This window comes from Diceros bicornis, chromosome 18, assembly GCF_020826845.1.
Source record: "Diceros bicornis minor isolate mBicDic1 chromosome 18, mDicBic1.mat.cur, whole genome shotgun sequence".
In the NCBI taxonomy this organism is placed as follows: domain Eukaryota; kingdom Metazoa; phylum Chordata; class Mammalia; order Perissodactyla; family Rhinocerotidae; genus Diceros; species Diceros bicornis.
The window spans coordinates 5,628,392-5,642,994 of NC_080757.1; the positions used below are offsets into that span (position 1 = coordinate 5,628,392).

General features: G+C 40.1%; 1 protein-coding gene and 1 long non-coding RNA gene across 2 annotated transcripts in view; one reads left to right on the forward strand and one right to left on the reverse strand.

Moving 5' to 3' along the window:
* The window catches only part of HS3ST3A1 (heparan sulfate-glucosamine 3-sulfotransferase 3A1), a 92,503-nt gene that overhangs the window by 56,268 nt on the left and 21,632 nt on the right, over positions 1-14,603 (forward strand). The gene's annotated exons all lie outside the window — the stretch shown is intronic.
* Positions 5,333-9,291, reverse strand: LOC131416899 (uncharacterized). The gene is made up of 2 exons (XR_009222649.1): positions 9,091-9,291; positions 5,333-5,751 (listed from the first exon to the last, which is right to left on the reverse strand). It is a non-coding gene; the product is annotated as an uncharacterized LOC131416899 (long non-coding RNA).

Below are 14,603 nucleotides of genomic sequence, written 5' to 3' on the forward strand. Positions count from 1 at the left end.
CCTGGGCCACCAGCAGCGGAGCAAACGCACTTAACTGATACGCCGCAGGGCCAGCCCGCACTTTGTTCCACTTTAATTTTGAACCCTCAGGCTTTAGATTCTCCTGGAAAACTGGTTCCCTCACCATATGCCTCTGTATCCTTGCCAGGTCTTCAGCTTGCTCCTGAAGCGCTAGGCTTCATTTCCTGATTTCTGGACCGTTGGCTGCTTCTTCTGGAACTTGACAGCTCAGGACCATTCATTTGCCAGTTTGAAGTCTGAACTTCCCAGTGGTCCACTCATGGACATGCCCGTGTTCCTCTGCTAACTAGGAGAGTCTATCTATGGCCCCCATGTCACATGACAACCAGGTCTTTTGCAAACACAATTGTAAATGAACACATGTACAGTGAGCACTTGGGAGAGCACGGGAGATCTTTCCACGTGCAGGAGACCACCATAAGTCCCAGTTCGGCAGCACACACTCCAGCCCTAGCAGCAATTGCCAGAGAAGTCACTCATTGGTGAACTGTGTCCGCAGCTTCTCTGTCTCCAAGTGGGCTGTTTCAACTCATCTGGCTGATTGTGCTTGCAAAGAGACTTGATTCTCAACTCTAATTACAGCCGCTAATTCAGGCCTGGCCTTCTGATCATTCATCTTTTAAGTGTTCAGCTTCTGAATCCCATTTGGTTCCCTGTCCCCGTCTCTTTCTTACCACCTCCCCTTGATGTGGCCAGAATAGTTAACTCAGACAATTAGTAAATGCTGAATCATTGAGTCAGTGAATGAAGCAAGTGTCTGTGTGAGGTATACAACTTCCTGAGTGGGTTTAATGGAAGCCTAAAGAGATTTTTCACAGATTCATGGGTTTTCAAAGGAGAAATTTGCATATTAATAAGAAGCTGTTCAGACTGATTCGCTTAATGTGTTTGGAGTAAGTATAATTAAATGTCAAGGGAGATATATCATGAAGTAATGAAGCCGAAGCCAATTTATCAAAAATAAGGTCTAGGGAGAGACGTTTCAAATAATAAACAGTTCTCTAACCTTCCTTTTTAAGGTGATTTGCTTAGTCTGGGCCAAGATTTACATGTTTTTTGAGACTCGGTTCAAACAAAGATGCTGGGAACAGAGTGGGGGTGGGGTAGGAGAATGGACATTTTTCCTATTCAAGTTTATAACATTCAAGGAGGTCTTTCCTGTCTGGAACACTTTTAAAGGGGACAGAACCTATTTAGCTTTTCTCTCTCAGATATTGGGATGTGGTTAGGATTAGCCCCCACTCCACTCCCACACAGACAGCTGCCATTTGCAGACTCTTGTTCTGATGAGAGGGAATGTCATATGTGAGGGCGACTAATCACTCAGGAATTGCACTTCTAACAAAAATTGCTGAAAATATAACCCCCCGTTCTGGATTTTGAAGAGTGAACTATTTACTACCAAGCATGTCTAGGGAGTTGGCCATTCTTTGAACAAATTCAAGCCATGCTTTGCTTTGAATTCACTAAGGCGAGAAGTCATGATAAAATTACACAGCCATCTTTTTATACTTTATTCCCTAACCGTTTGATTGAATTAACCAAGAAATTCAGGCTCATGCAGTAGATGGCTTCTCTTGAATTCCAGATGACGCTAAAGTGACCTCAGGAATAGTTGCTTGACCGAATCAAATGAAAACACTCAATAGCGTCTTGATTCTGTTTATCAGAGCGTGGAAGCCAGTGGGTTCATTCCTGAGCAGACTAGAGTGAACAGGACCTTCAGTGGCCCTCCTCAGAAAGATCTCAGGGGAGAAGAGGAGAGACTTGAGTCAATGCTGTAAAACCACTGGGTGGAAGGAAGGAAATGCCTACCTGCTACTTACTTATCACACTAACAAAATGGAAAGTCGTATTTACAAAACTGAGAGATGGAAGTGTTTCCGCTTGCAATGACTGTGCATCGTACTGACTGGGGCCCCTGGGAGGACTAGGCAGAGAAAGGCAGGATTCAAGCACAGACTCTTTCTGAAGCACCACTTAAATTTTGGGGGATAGCAAGTTCGGCCAAGTTCCGCAAAGCAAGCTGACCTTGAGAATCTCTGAGAACAATCTATTTTGTCCTGTATCCGAACAGATTATGTTATGTAGGGTTTTTTAAAGTTAGTCAGTTTAACGCACTGCCTCTGTATGAGCAATGCCTTTGAAATCTGCATGTCTTGGGTTCAAGTCCCAGGACTCCTCCTTATACCCTGGGTAACTTTGGACAAGCTGCGCATCCCCTCTACACTTTAGTTCTGTCGTCTGGAAAGGTAGAGATCATAACATCTGCCTTGTTTGGGTTTTGTCAGGAGTAGAAATGGTGTCTGTGAACTATCTTGTTATTATTGGTGTGATTTCTATCATTTGACACATGGCCTCATGGAGCCATCATTTTTGGATCCATCATTTGTGGACATTGTTTACACTTAAAGTGATTGGAGGGTACAATTTTCCCTTCACTTTCAAAGCTAAAAATAAGGACTATATTTTAGGTGGGATTGTGCTTGTCTAACCAGGAGGATCCTTTGGAAACTCTGTGTTGCATCTGTTCAGAGCAATGAAAAGGAGGGCATTTTTGTCCCTGGGATCAAGCCCCTCATCATCCTCCTCTTCCTAATGACAGATTTACCTTCCTGTGTGTGTGTGTGTGTGTGTGTGTGTGTGTGTAGAGAGAGATAGATTATAATTGTGGTTTCAAATGTTTGTACCAGTAGAACTCGTTCTTAAAAAAGAAAAAAAAAACTATTGCAACTCTTGCTATCTAACAGAATCTGTGCTGATAGAATGAAGGAGGGAGGGTGTCTAGAACCTACCCGCTTAGCCCACCCTCTTACTTCACTGGGTGACCCTAAAACATTTCCAAGGAGCCTGTACGGTTGTATTCGGCCTAGCTTGAATGCATAGTTCATTGGCTTGCATTTTCTCTGGCTGTACTGGACAGGTGCTTGCATCGTTGTTTTAGTGATGTGCAACTTTTATCACATCACCAAAACTTTAAGCGAACACAAGAATATTGCAGTGTGGTCACAAACACTAAGACAGTCTTGTACAAATATTCCTTAATTTTGCAGAATAGAAAGTTCTTTCTATAGATGACTGTTCAGCAACCCAGCAAACCATAGGTCTTGAACTGCTCATTTCTGCCTTCAAAGTGTGTTTCCAGCTGTGAGCTTTTCTCTTTCGACCACAGGAACAGTAAGTTGGATATTCTCCAGTCACCCTGTTCTCAGGACTCTCCACAGCATGACCAGTCAGAAGGACTATCACCTGGATGGGAACAAATCCTCTTCTTTAACTTTGTTTTGAGTTCAGAGGCAGCAAGTTCAAGAATAAGAGATGAAACTTTATGAAACTAGATGGCAATTCTTTTGCTTACTACTATCAAATTTTGATATGAAATGTTTATGAATTCCTTGAAGTCAGTCATTTGTCAAAATAAAATATATTACCTGTAATGTTACTTCCACAGTGTTCATGGGCGTTATGAAAGTAGGAGGATTTTGTGGTCAAATATGAATGGGAAATGAATTCAGCAACTTACGTGGATTTTCTTACAGTGGACTTTTAGGAGTTGTGTTTCTAAGGTTCACTGTGACAAGTCAAATGGGTTTTGCCATATGCAGTGTTTCCAATGTGACAATGACCATGGAAAGCATTTGTCATGAAAACCCATAGGACTATATATTCCTTGGAACACAGTTTGGGAAATGCTGGTTTTTCCTTTAATTAAAGCAAATTGTGATTTATAAAATGAAAACATTTTTAGGATGGATGAACTTCCCTGTTAGAATTTGATAAGTGTCTTAGGAAGTTATTTTAGGACCCCATACGCAGGTCCTTTCTCCTGAATAAGTAGATGGCAATAGGAATATTAACTGCCAATTTCTTTCCTGAAAACATGTTCTTAGAGACTGAATTTTACATGATAGATTGGTGTTGTGATATGATTGATTTTGCTGTACCATGGGACTAGCAATTCATTTTCTCTCTAACAAATAGCAGATGCTGTTCATTCAAGGAAACCACCTACATAGAAGTAAAATGTCTTTTTTTTTTTTTTTTTTAGGGCTGTCAAAAGTACTATGCTATGGAATTTTCCATGTTTTACTGTTTTAGGTAGCGCATTATTCTCCTAGGATTACCGTTTCCCTCTATCAGCGTCTACAAACCAATAGGACTATATATAGAGAGGACATTTGTGACAGCTGTATATCTTGGATCCTGTATTTTCCAGCTTTATCTCCCCAGTCTACCCTCCTGCCCTCACCACTGTATACACCCATACTCCATTCCCATGTGCTACCTCGGCCCCACATTTTGCATCTTTGTATCATCGTGCCTTTGCGCATGAGTCCATCCCTCTGCTTGAAATGCCTATTTTCTTCTTTTCTACCAAACCCCCACTCATTCCTCAAAGATTAACTCCAGTGCCACTTCCTTCATCACTTTGCTTTCTCCACTGGTTCCTCCAGTGGTTGAATTCATCACACTCTTTTCTGAGTTGCATGCCACTTTGTTTACAGCTCATTCTCTGTCACTATTTGGGTTCTCCGGGAAGCAGATCCTGAGAAGGAGTTAGGAATACAAAAGATGTTTTGGAGAGGGCCACCTGTAAAGGAAAAGGGAAGGAAGCTGGATTGGGCAGACCCGATGCAGACCTGACAGTCTCTGCTGGCTCCACCGGGAGATCTGGAGCACAGATTGCTCATCAGAGGAGTCCCAACTTGGGCAGACTGGGCTAAGCTCTTGTGCCACCACCTTGTTCAGTCATTGACCAAGAGCCGCCTGGAGCCGAGTCTGTGCTCTATAGCTGAGATGGACCTTAAGGACTCCAAGAGCTGGAACCTGTCAGCTGACCACACCTCACACAGCAAGGCTGCAAGTCCTTTCCTGAAGGGGGATCAGAGTAGCTCGTCTCTGTGTCTTCCACCTTTTTGCTGCCCATCAGAGTTTTTATTCCTTGACCTACATAACCAGAATGTTAGAACTAGAGGGCCTTTAGAGATCATGTAATGGAACCTCCACATTTTATACACAAGGAAATGGAGACATTTGTCACCCACACTGGATCATGATTTCCTTCATTGTATGATCCCTATTGAATCCCAAATCAGAATCTACCAGATCAATCCAACCATTCCCATTTCTACTCCCTCATTCCAATGACATCCAAGTAACCATTTTATCTGGCTACTCCAGGAGGCACTGCCTTTTCCTGGAGGCCAAGAGGAGTGAATGTTGATGGATGCTGCGTAAGAAAATGGGGAAATTATTAGTGATATCTGCACTAGGCCATAGTAGTTCAATTACACATAAAAAAATACCAGTATTGAGACATTAAATATTAGGCTTTTTTGACTTGAAGTCCCCAAGCAATTACAGATAATGAAGGGGAACTGAAACCCAGGAAAACAGATCAGCTGCAGCAATAGTTGGGCATCTATGAACAAACTTTTGTTTGTAGAAGGAAGAAAACCAATGAGCAGAGTGGGAGTAAGTCACAGCAGAGTGTTTGTTTTCCTTCCTGTTTATCAATCGCTCTTCATAGAAGCTGCTTGGCTCCAAGCTTGTCTTAGACGTGCTTCCCAGGACTCTGCTTTCACTGGCTGTTGGTGCTTTGTGAGTGGGCCTCCACTCTCCCGTAGAGTCTGCCCCACTCCAGCCATGACTGATAACGCCTTCATTACCAAACCCAGAGCAGGTGATGTGTGTCTTCCTGGTCCTGAGGGCTCTTGATTACTCAGCTCCCTAAAAGGAAACACTTGCCACATCAATAATTCAACAGAGCAATTAGGGGAATTTAAAAAGTGTAATTAGACAGAATCAACTCTGTGTCCCTTGAGCATTCTCTCTCTTTTTCTTCCTCACGCTCCATTCCCTCCCTCCCCTCTTCTAAAGTGTCATTTTATGGACATAGGAGGCCTCCATTCTCTGATTTTAAAGCCCAGGCAGAAAAGAAGAAAAAAATCAATTGAAAGGGATGAACATGAGAAGTGGAAGGTAAGTGCAGGCACTGCGGGTTTCAGTTCTTGGGACTCGCTGTTTTCTCCTTATAGGCAGCCTCAGCTCTTGGGGCTTGAGGAGTGGAAACGGGGCAGTTGTTTCGGGCTGGCACATGCAGTTGTGCAGGAAGACTCTGGGAATGGGGCCCCCTTCCCCAGAATAGTGAAGTGTACAGCCAGAGGCACAATGTGTGCAGCCCAGAGGGGCACCCATAGGAAATTACCCCTGCTAGTGACCTTACACTTCACTTTGATCCATCTAGTGTCCTCAGGTGAAGAGAATCCATTTTTTTCCCTACCTTGAGGAAATTAAAATCACTCACAGACTAACCAGATAATATGAAAAGTATGAAAATTAAAGATGTGTCCTAGTTCAGTATGGTAATGTGATTGTAAGTCACTCTTTCCATGTAAGTCTCCCCTTCTCCCAAATCCCCAGTAAAATGGCCAAAGAAATAGTAGCAATGAGAAAAAAGCACTCTCAGTAATGGAACAAGAACAAGTCACCATCCATGTGCGAAAAAATTCATAAAGTTCTCTAAGATATAATACAGAGAAATCTAGATTCAGGAAAGGGCAGTCATGCCAGGAGCCAGTGAAGGAAAGCTTGGCCTGGGAAGAAAGCAGAAGGGGCCATCTGGAAACCCCTAAACTCAGATCCCAGAACCTGAGGGAGGGTGGGCTGCAGGGCAGTGATGGAGGGCAGATCCCGAGTCTAGCCTGGGGAGGACCAGTGCCGGGATTGAATAAGCAGCATTCACACCTGCAGATGCAAGGTCCGGGCCTGGAGCCTTGATCCCTCCCCTCCAGCGACAGGTGGGGCTCAGCACAGCTGGTTTCAGGTCCCGGCCTCGGTGGGGTAGCTCCTGTGTTCACCCCACCGCCGCCTGGTGGACTATTTGACTTTTAATTTGACTAAGTAATCCCCAAATGGGTAACATTCCTCTTCTCCCTTCCTCTGGCCCTGACAGATTTCGACAGGAACTCAGAAAAACAGAAGCCATTTCAGCCCTAAATGTGGGCAGATATAGATTCTCCTTTGGCGCCCTGTAAGGTCAGCAGGCAGAAACATGATCAAACGTAAGTCTCAGTCGTTTGAAAGAACATAACCGATTGGAGGAATCAGAGGGAATATCCTCCCTTCCTGTCCCTCCATGATATAGAGTTTCAGTACGAAATAGGAGAAAACGGGAGAAAAATCTCTCATTTGTTTTCTCAACAAGATTTCAGTCTTCACTTGAAAAGGTTAACTGAATACCATGCAAAAGTCATGAAAATGGCCTAAATGTATCCTGATTCCAAAAGGAAAAGTTTAATCAAAGGATGAAGAAGGAAAACAAAACAAAACAAATCCTACAATCATCTAGATGCCAAAGACAGTTTCCCTCAAAAGAAGAAAAATGAGGTTAGCGTTAGATGTCTTCCTTATACTTTAAAAAGCATTAGCCTAATATTACAAGTTTTGAGGAGGAAAATTTTGTGACTTAAGGTTTAGCCTCCAAATGATCTCAAATGTTAAGGTAAAGAAAGTGAAGGCATCACAATAAAAATGAAGGAACTGAAATTATATAGTAAAAAAGGGAATTAATAATCTGTGATGGTAATTCATTGTTTACAAGAGGCATACTAAAACAGTTTGAAACAATGTTCACAAATATATGAATGGTCAAAGCTGACTTCTCCGCGGCGTGGGTGTACATACACACACACATTCAAAGAGAAAAGAAAGAAAGTAAAAGTAAACAAGCTGAGGTGACAAAAATCACATCAGACAATGTACAATTCAAGATAAAAGACTTTAAATGAAACAAAAAGATCTGTTTTTTAATAATCAAGACTATAACCTATAGCTTAATATTCGTGAACTTCATGAACCTTTATGTGCTAGATGACATAACAATTTAGCATCAAAATATATGAAGTGAAAGCTGTTAGAAATGCAGAGATTTTTTTTAAATATTTTTTTGCTTTTACTTTTTATTTTGAAATAGTTATGGATTTACAAGATTGCAAATAAATGTACAGAAAATTCCTGCGTACCCTTCACCTTCACCCAGCTTCCCTCAGTATTAACATCTTGTGTAACTATAGTGTAGTATCAAAACCAGGAAATTGACATTAATGTAATTCACAAAACAAGCAGAAATTATTTAAAATACCACAATGCGGTAGAATATTCTAATACCTCCATTTAAATCTTTGCCAGAGCAATTGGAAGAATAGGAATAAACATATGGAACTCTCAAAAATATACTTAATTTTGATTTAATAAATAGGTATCAGAAGGCTACCTATTCTACAAACAGAAAACAGGCAGTCTTTTCAAAAGTCTGTGGAACATTTATAAAAATGTTTATCTACTTGGCCAGAAAAAGCATAATAAGTTTCCTGAAAGTTTAAATAATAGTCTACTCACTTTGACTACAGGTGAAAAGTAATAATAAAAGGAAAAATAAAATTAATAACTACTGCAAAGTTAAAAACTATTTTTTTTTCAATCCTTGAATGAAAGAGGAAACAAAATCTGAAGTTGGAGATCATTTAAATAAAATTCAAATGATAACCACCTGTCACCTTGTACAGTCAGTGATGTAAGTAGAATGAATTCATGTCCTTCTATATTTTAATCTCAAGTTAGAAAAGAATGAAAATGAGTCAAGTCAATATTCAAATCCAAAAACTAGAACAGGAGCAAAATATAATAAAACAGTGAGAATAGATATGGCCAAAAATACCAAAGACATTAGAAAACGTACACTGTATAACTCTACAATGGTGAATTTATTTCAATGGTGAAATAAATTATTATCCATTGAAAGACACAAATCACCAAAACTGTCTGTAGGAAACAAAGGGGACATGAGTTATTGAAAGACAATCCAAATTACATTAAAAAAAAAAAAAAAAAGCAGACAAAAACTGTTAGCAATTTCTCCATGTAAAACTAACTTTCATTTGTTATTTGAGGCATTAAAAAAACGTGCTTTACTGTGGGGGGCACAAATTCTAGGGAGACTGTTCTTTCCAACAGCAACAACAACCTACCGGGTGGCCAAATCTACCATTCCTCACTGTCTTTACTCACGTCTTTCCCGCATTTGATAATTGACACTTGACCACTTTTTAAAAGGTTTATCCTCTGTCCTTTGCTTTTGTTTTTCATTGACACCATCCTTCTCCTTCGCTGCCTTTTTTTCCCAGTGTTTCTCCATGTGGGCCCCCAAAGTTCCAGGCTTTGTCCTACCAGTTGTTATGTCCTTTGTCTCAATTAACTGATCCCGTTTCCTTCTCAAGAAAATAACCGGTCTGGCCACATTCTTTGTCTTTTCCTTGTAATTTCACCTGCTTTCTGCATAACTACGTGACCAGATGTTGAAATCACTTTTTTGTAGAAAGGAACCATGTAAGAGGGAAATGGACAAAACTTCACTTGACGTTTTGCTTGATTCTAGAGTCTTAGATGCAGGACCCTTGAGAGCCAGTCCCTCTTCTCTCCTTTATGAACCTCCCAGCCTGTGTAACTTCTCTCTTTTGACCATACATCCTGCCTCTCGTTCCTATCTTGACCCATTTCTGTTCCCTTTCCAAACACTCAGCATTTCTAGCTCATTCCAGATGTCTATTTCAGCTTGTGAACTTGCTCTACCACTGCCTACAAAACTTCTGTGTTCTATGGTAATACAGACGAAACTAAGAGCATCATCTTCTTCTGTACTCACTTTCTTTTTTTCTGTGGTCTATGAAGCTTGACTTGAAACAGCTTTGGTGGTGTTCAACGTTATTTTACCATTATATACTTGTTTCAGTTTTTGTGAGTTTATGTTGTACATCCCTAACTGAGCAGATACCATTTCCTGTATGACTTGATATTCACCAACAAATTCTTTGTGATCTGTTTGTAAAGTGAGACTTAAATAGACATTATTTAATAGATTGTCTCCTGAAATAGATGATAAACCTTGAGATGGCAGGGTTTGGCCTCACACATTTTCCTTTAGTACATGGTGAAGACTCACTAATCTGTTGGATGACCTATGATGTTCTGTTTTAATAATTTTGTATATCTAGGGTAGAGATAAATCACCACAATTGTCTTAATAAGGCAGAAAACATTATTCGTTGAAAGAAAACCATATTAGATTGAAAATGACCAAACAAAAGCATGCAATAAATTATTGAGAAAAAATTAGAGATTTCTAAGTGGGAGACTAATACCCATCACTTAGCAGTATCACAGATAAACAATTGGTTTTTTGAGTCATGGTACATGATCAGTATTTTTCAAACTTTTGTTTTTACCATGATCCACGTTATTTATGTGCATATACATACAAACAAATAAGTATGAAACACATATTCGTGCAAGAATACTTTCTCTTATCTTATGTGATGCTCTCTAATAATATCTACCCTATCTATTTTATTTTATCTATTCTTTTCAATGCAGGTGGAAATCTTCTAAAGCAGATTCTCAACAGGGGTGATTTCTCCCCTTAAGAGACATTTGGCAATGTCTGGAGACACTTTTGGTTGTTATCATGTCCTGGGGGTGAGGGGAGGATGCTACTGGCATCTAGTGGGTAGAGGCTAGAGGTGCTGCTCAAATCCTACTATACATAGGACAGCTCCACAACAAAGAATTATCTATCCTGAAATGTCAATAATGTTGAGGTTGAGAAACTAGGATCTAAAAGGTTGTGTCCCCAGATCTAAAAACCCTACTATGCTAGGCTTACCAAGAAGAGGGAATATTGCCTATACTAATATGCCAAGTTCTTCCAAGAGGAATAATAAGAATAATTTCTGTTTTTATGGGGACCCTACAAAGTAGACTCATTTTTCCTTATTATAGTGCTTGGCATATTCTTTCTTCAAGTTCATGTCAACTTGTGAGACTTAGGTCTTAGAGGCCATAGAGGCCACTTTGAGGTTAAAACATTAATGAATGCCTCTCTAAGTGTCCATGAAAGCTGATTCAGCGCTCAGGGTGATTAGCAGTGTTGGGTTAGAACTAATGAGCTTCGGGTGCCAGTAGTTGGTATTTGAGCTTAGTGGGGCATTGAGACCCAACAGCACTCAACTTCTTTCTGACCTGCTTGGGCCTCTATTACTTCAAAACCCAGTAGTGAGAAAACTGCTGAAATGGCAGTTTATTCCCCATTAGGCTAATTACTTCTTTTCCCAAGATCAAGACTATGTTTTGAAAGGACTGAGACATCTGAAAGCAGAGAACATCCTGCCTACTGGGGCAGGGAAGCTAAGGCAGTTTTTGTGCCTCTCAAAAGAAATAGGCGATTAGCAAAGAATCTGAAAGCAGAACTTGAAGTGGAAGGATTTCTAATGTAGTCTGTAGACCAACCTAGCCAAGAAACAAGTTGTGACTAAAACTCAGAAGCGTGGTTTGGGAGGTGTGTCACCACAGACAGCTGCTGCTGGGTAGAAAGAAAGGATGGCAAAGCTCAAGGGAATGCATGTAAACGATAGCAAATTTGGAAGGAAGCGTATGCAGTTGCTTTTGGTTAGAAGGTTTGAGGTTGTCTCAGCGAGCCCTCATCAAACTCAACATGTAGGGATGTTGTCCTAATTTTTCTATGAATAAGCGATGTATTTTATTTCTCTAAATGGAAATGTTTTGCATATTATTCAGCATTCTTAGCTATAATCACTACAGACTTGTTCTACAGACATATACTGGTTGGGAAATATTTTAGGGGTTGCTCTGGCCTGGAGGGTAGGATCTTAGATTTTCGTTCCTATTTGATTAGTATAACATTGGGCAAATTATTTTATGTCTCCCAGCCAGGCTCTTCTAATTTTAATGTGTAGTTGGACCGGTATGATCTATAGTTTTGTGTCCCCTTGAACACACTATGGATTTAAGAGGACTGGATAATAATGGAACTGTTCTAAGTATAGCAGATCCTTTATATCTCCACTCGAGCAGACATTAGAAATTAAAAGCATCCTGGAGAAAGAGAAGTTAATAATGAGTTGCAACTTTTTGGTTATAAGAGGTATAGAGAGTACCCATAGCAATAGCATATCAATTCTTCATTGATCTTTTGCTAGGCTTCTTGCTACTTTGAAGGCAGAAGTAGGGAGATGGTGACAAACGATTAAATTTGATTTTTATAACAAGGGTACTTTGATTATTTGCATTAAATGGATGAGGAAACTGAGACACTGAGAAATTAAGGCACTTATGGGTCACATAGTTATTAAGAAATGCAACCAGATACTTCTAGTCCCAAAGCCTGACCCATTTTCATGCTGTTTCCCATCCTACCACCCATAAGTTCTATGCTTCATAGCAGGGGATGATCCTCTGATATTTTGGATTTCTACAGTTATTCTAAATGCCTTGCAGGCAGTTAACAATTTTTGTTGAAGCTTAATGGGGGAGAACAATCCAACCAAATCAATAATAGTTTGTAATTACTTTCTTTTTTTCTAGACTTAGTAAAAGTTAAACAATAACCATATCTTTTTTCAAACAGTTGACATGAATGAATGAAATGACTATACACATTAGTTTCCAGCTATTTATAAAATATTCCATTTATTTTAATCATCTGAAAGTCCAAACTAGATCAATTTCAATGAGTTTAAGAGATCATATGGCAGTTGGCTGTTACTGTGGCTAAAAATAAACACACCACCATCATCATCATCATCATCATCATCATCACCACCACCACCATGCTAAGCACTTTCAGCTCATTTGTACAGCATTTTGGGTAGCTTTAACAGTTTCTCATCATGGCTTTTCCCATTCATAGTAGAAACAACCATTATCTTGGTGACCCCAGCCCCAGCAGGAGGCACTTGCCTCTTTCGAAAGAAAAGTGGGCTAAAATAGAGATTAAGTGGCTCCTTCACTGATGCTCAGACTATCAGTGTTGCAGACAAGAATAAAAGTTGACTATTGTAAAACTTTTGCAAACAAAGTCAGTGTTGTAACCATTTAGACTTAATCTTAAAACCCTGGGCAGCTGGCAGGATTAGGACCTACTTTCTTATCTACTCTACTTTTGGCCTTTTAAGAACAAGTTAAAGAAGGCAAGTGAATCAAATCAGAAGTAGCAATTTTATTCTTTAGAGGGTACAGCAGTACTTTCAGTGTTTGGAAGTACAAGTCGACCAACAATTCCATTCCTTAGAGGTAACCACTGTTAGCTTGGTGTGCGTGTGTCCAGACTTTTGGTAAGCCCATGTCATATATAAATATAGCATATTTGTTATCTTTGGCTAAAATAATCTTTCGTAATATTACTACAAAACCTCAGAGACATATAGTTATTTATTTGACAAGGCTGCAGGGTTCCTCTGATCCAGGTTGATTTGAGATCTCAGCTGGCCTCACTCATGTGTCTGTGGTCAGCTGTGAGTCAACCAGATGGTTCTCCTGATCTTGTCTGGGTATGCTCACATATCTGGGGAATCAGCTGGCTGAAGGTTGATCCAGGGTGGTCTTTGCTGGGATAACTTGGGTGACTCAACCTTGTTCCATTTGTCTTTCATCCTCCAGAAGACTAGTCCCGACATGTCCTCCAATGATGGCCAGGCACAAGAGCATGAGTGGAATATACAAGAGGTTTTTCAAGCCTCTTCTTGAAATAACTGTATACTTGCTAATGTCCATTGGCCAAAGCAAGTCAGATGGCTGAACTCAGTATCAAGGAATGGGAAAATAGATTCCACTCATGATGAAAAGGATGTAAAATTCATGGCAAAGGGAAAGGATAGAAAGAGGGATGAAGAATTGAGGCCATCAACACACTCAATCTAACAATCACTGAAACGTATTTTAACACACAAGCATTGTTTTTTTATTGCCTGTTTTTACAAATATGAGATAATATCCTATCATTTTATGGCTTATACTATTTTAGATCTTTCTTAGTTTGAAACAGATGTGATTAGATCTTTTTAACATTGCAAAATGCTCCATTATGTGGATATACCAGAAGTTTTTCTCCAGTTCCCTAATGAGGGACAGTTAAGTTGTTTTCTGATTTGGAGACTTTTTTAACAGTGCTACAGTGGATGCCTATTTTCATAAATGTTGGTGCATTTACATTGCTATTTTTGTAAATTGAAGCTGTAGAAGTAGAACTGTTACCGAACCAACTGGGCTCGCCTCCTGGTAAGTTAAATAAGACTACACCAGTGGAAGTTGTCTCACAAAGTAAAGTGTATTTGCAGCAAATAGGAGGCCATGAGGAATCATTTCCAAAGTCATGGCTTCCTGAACAAAGGGAAGCAGGAACTTTTATTTGATTGGGGAATGAATATTCAAAAGGGAGAGGCAGGTATTCACTTGCACAGGCTCAGTTGGAGAACATGCTTCCATATAATGAGGCCTAAGCTCCTCCTGGAGAGATCTTTGCACTAAAAATAAGGCAAAGGTCATGAGCATAGCCCTTCTGGTGAGGCTTGGTCAGTTTCAGGATGGTTGGTGGTTACATCTCCTTAACATACAAAAGGAAAAGAAACAACTTGGAAAAACAGTTAATTGCTTCCAAACCCACCTTTGAGTTTCTCAAGGCACCTAGTTGGTAGAGAACTGTGGGATCCCTCGTACTTTATCCTCCAGCA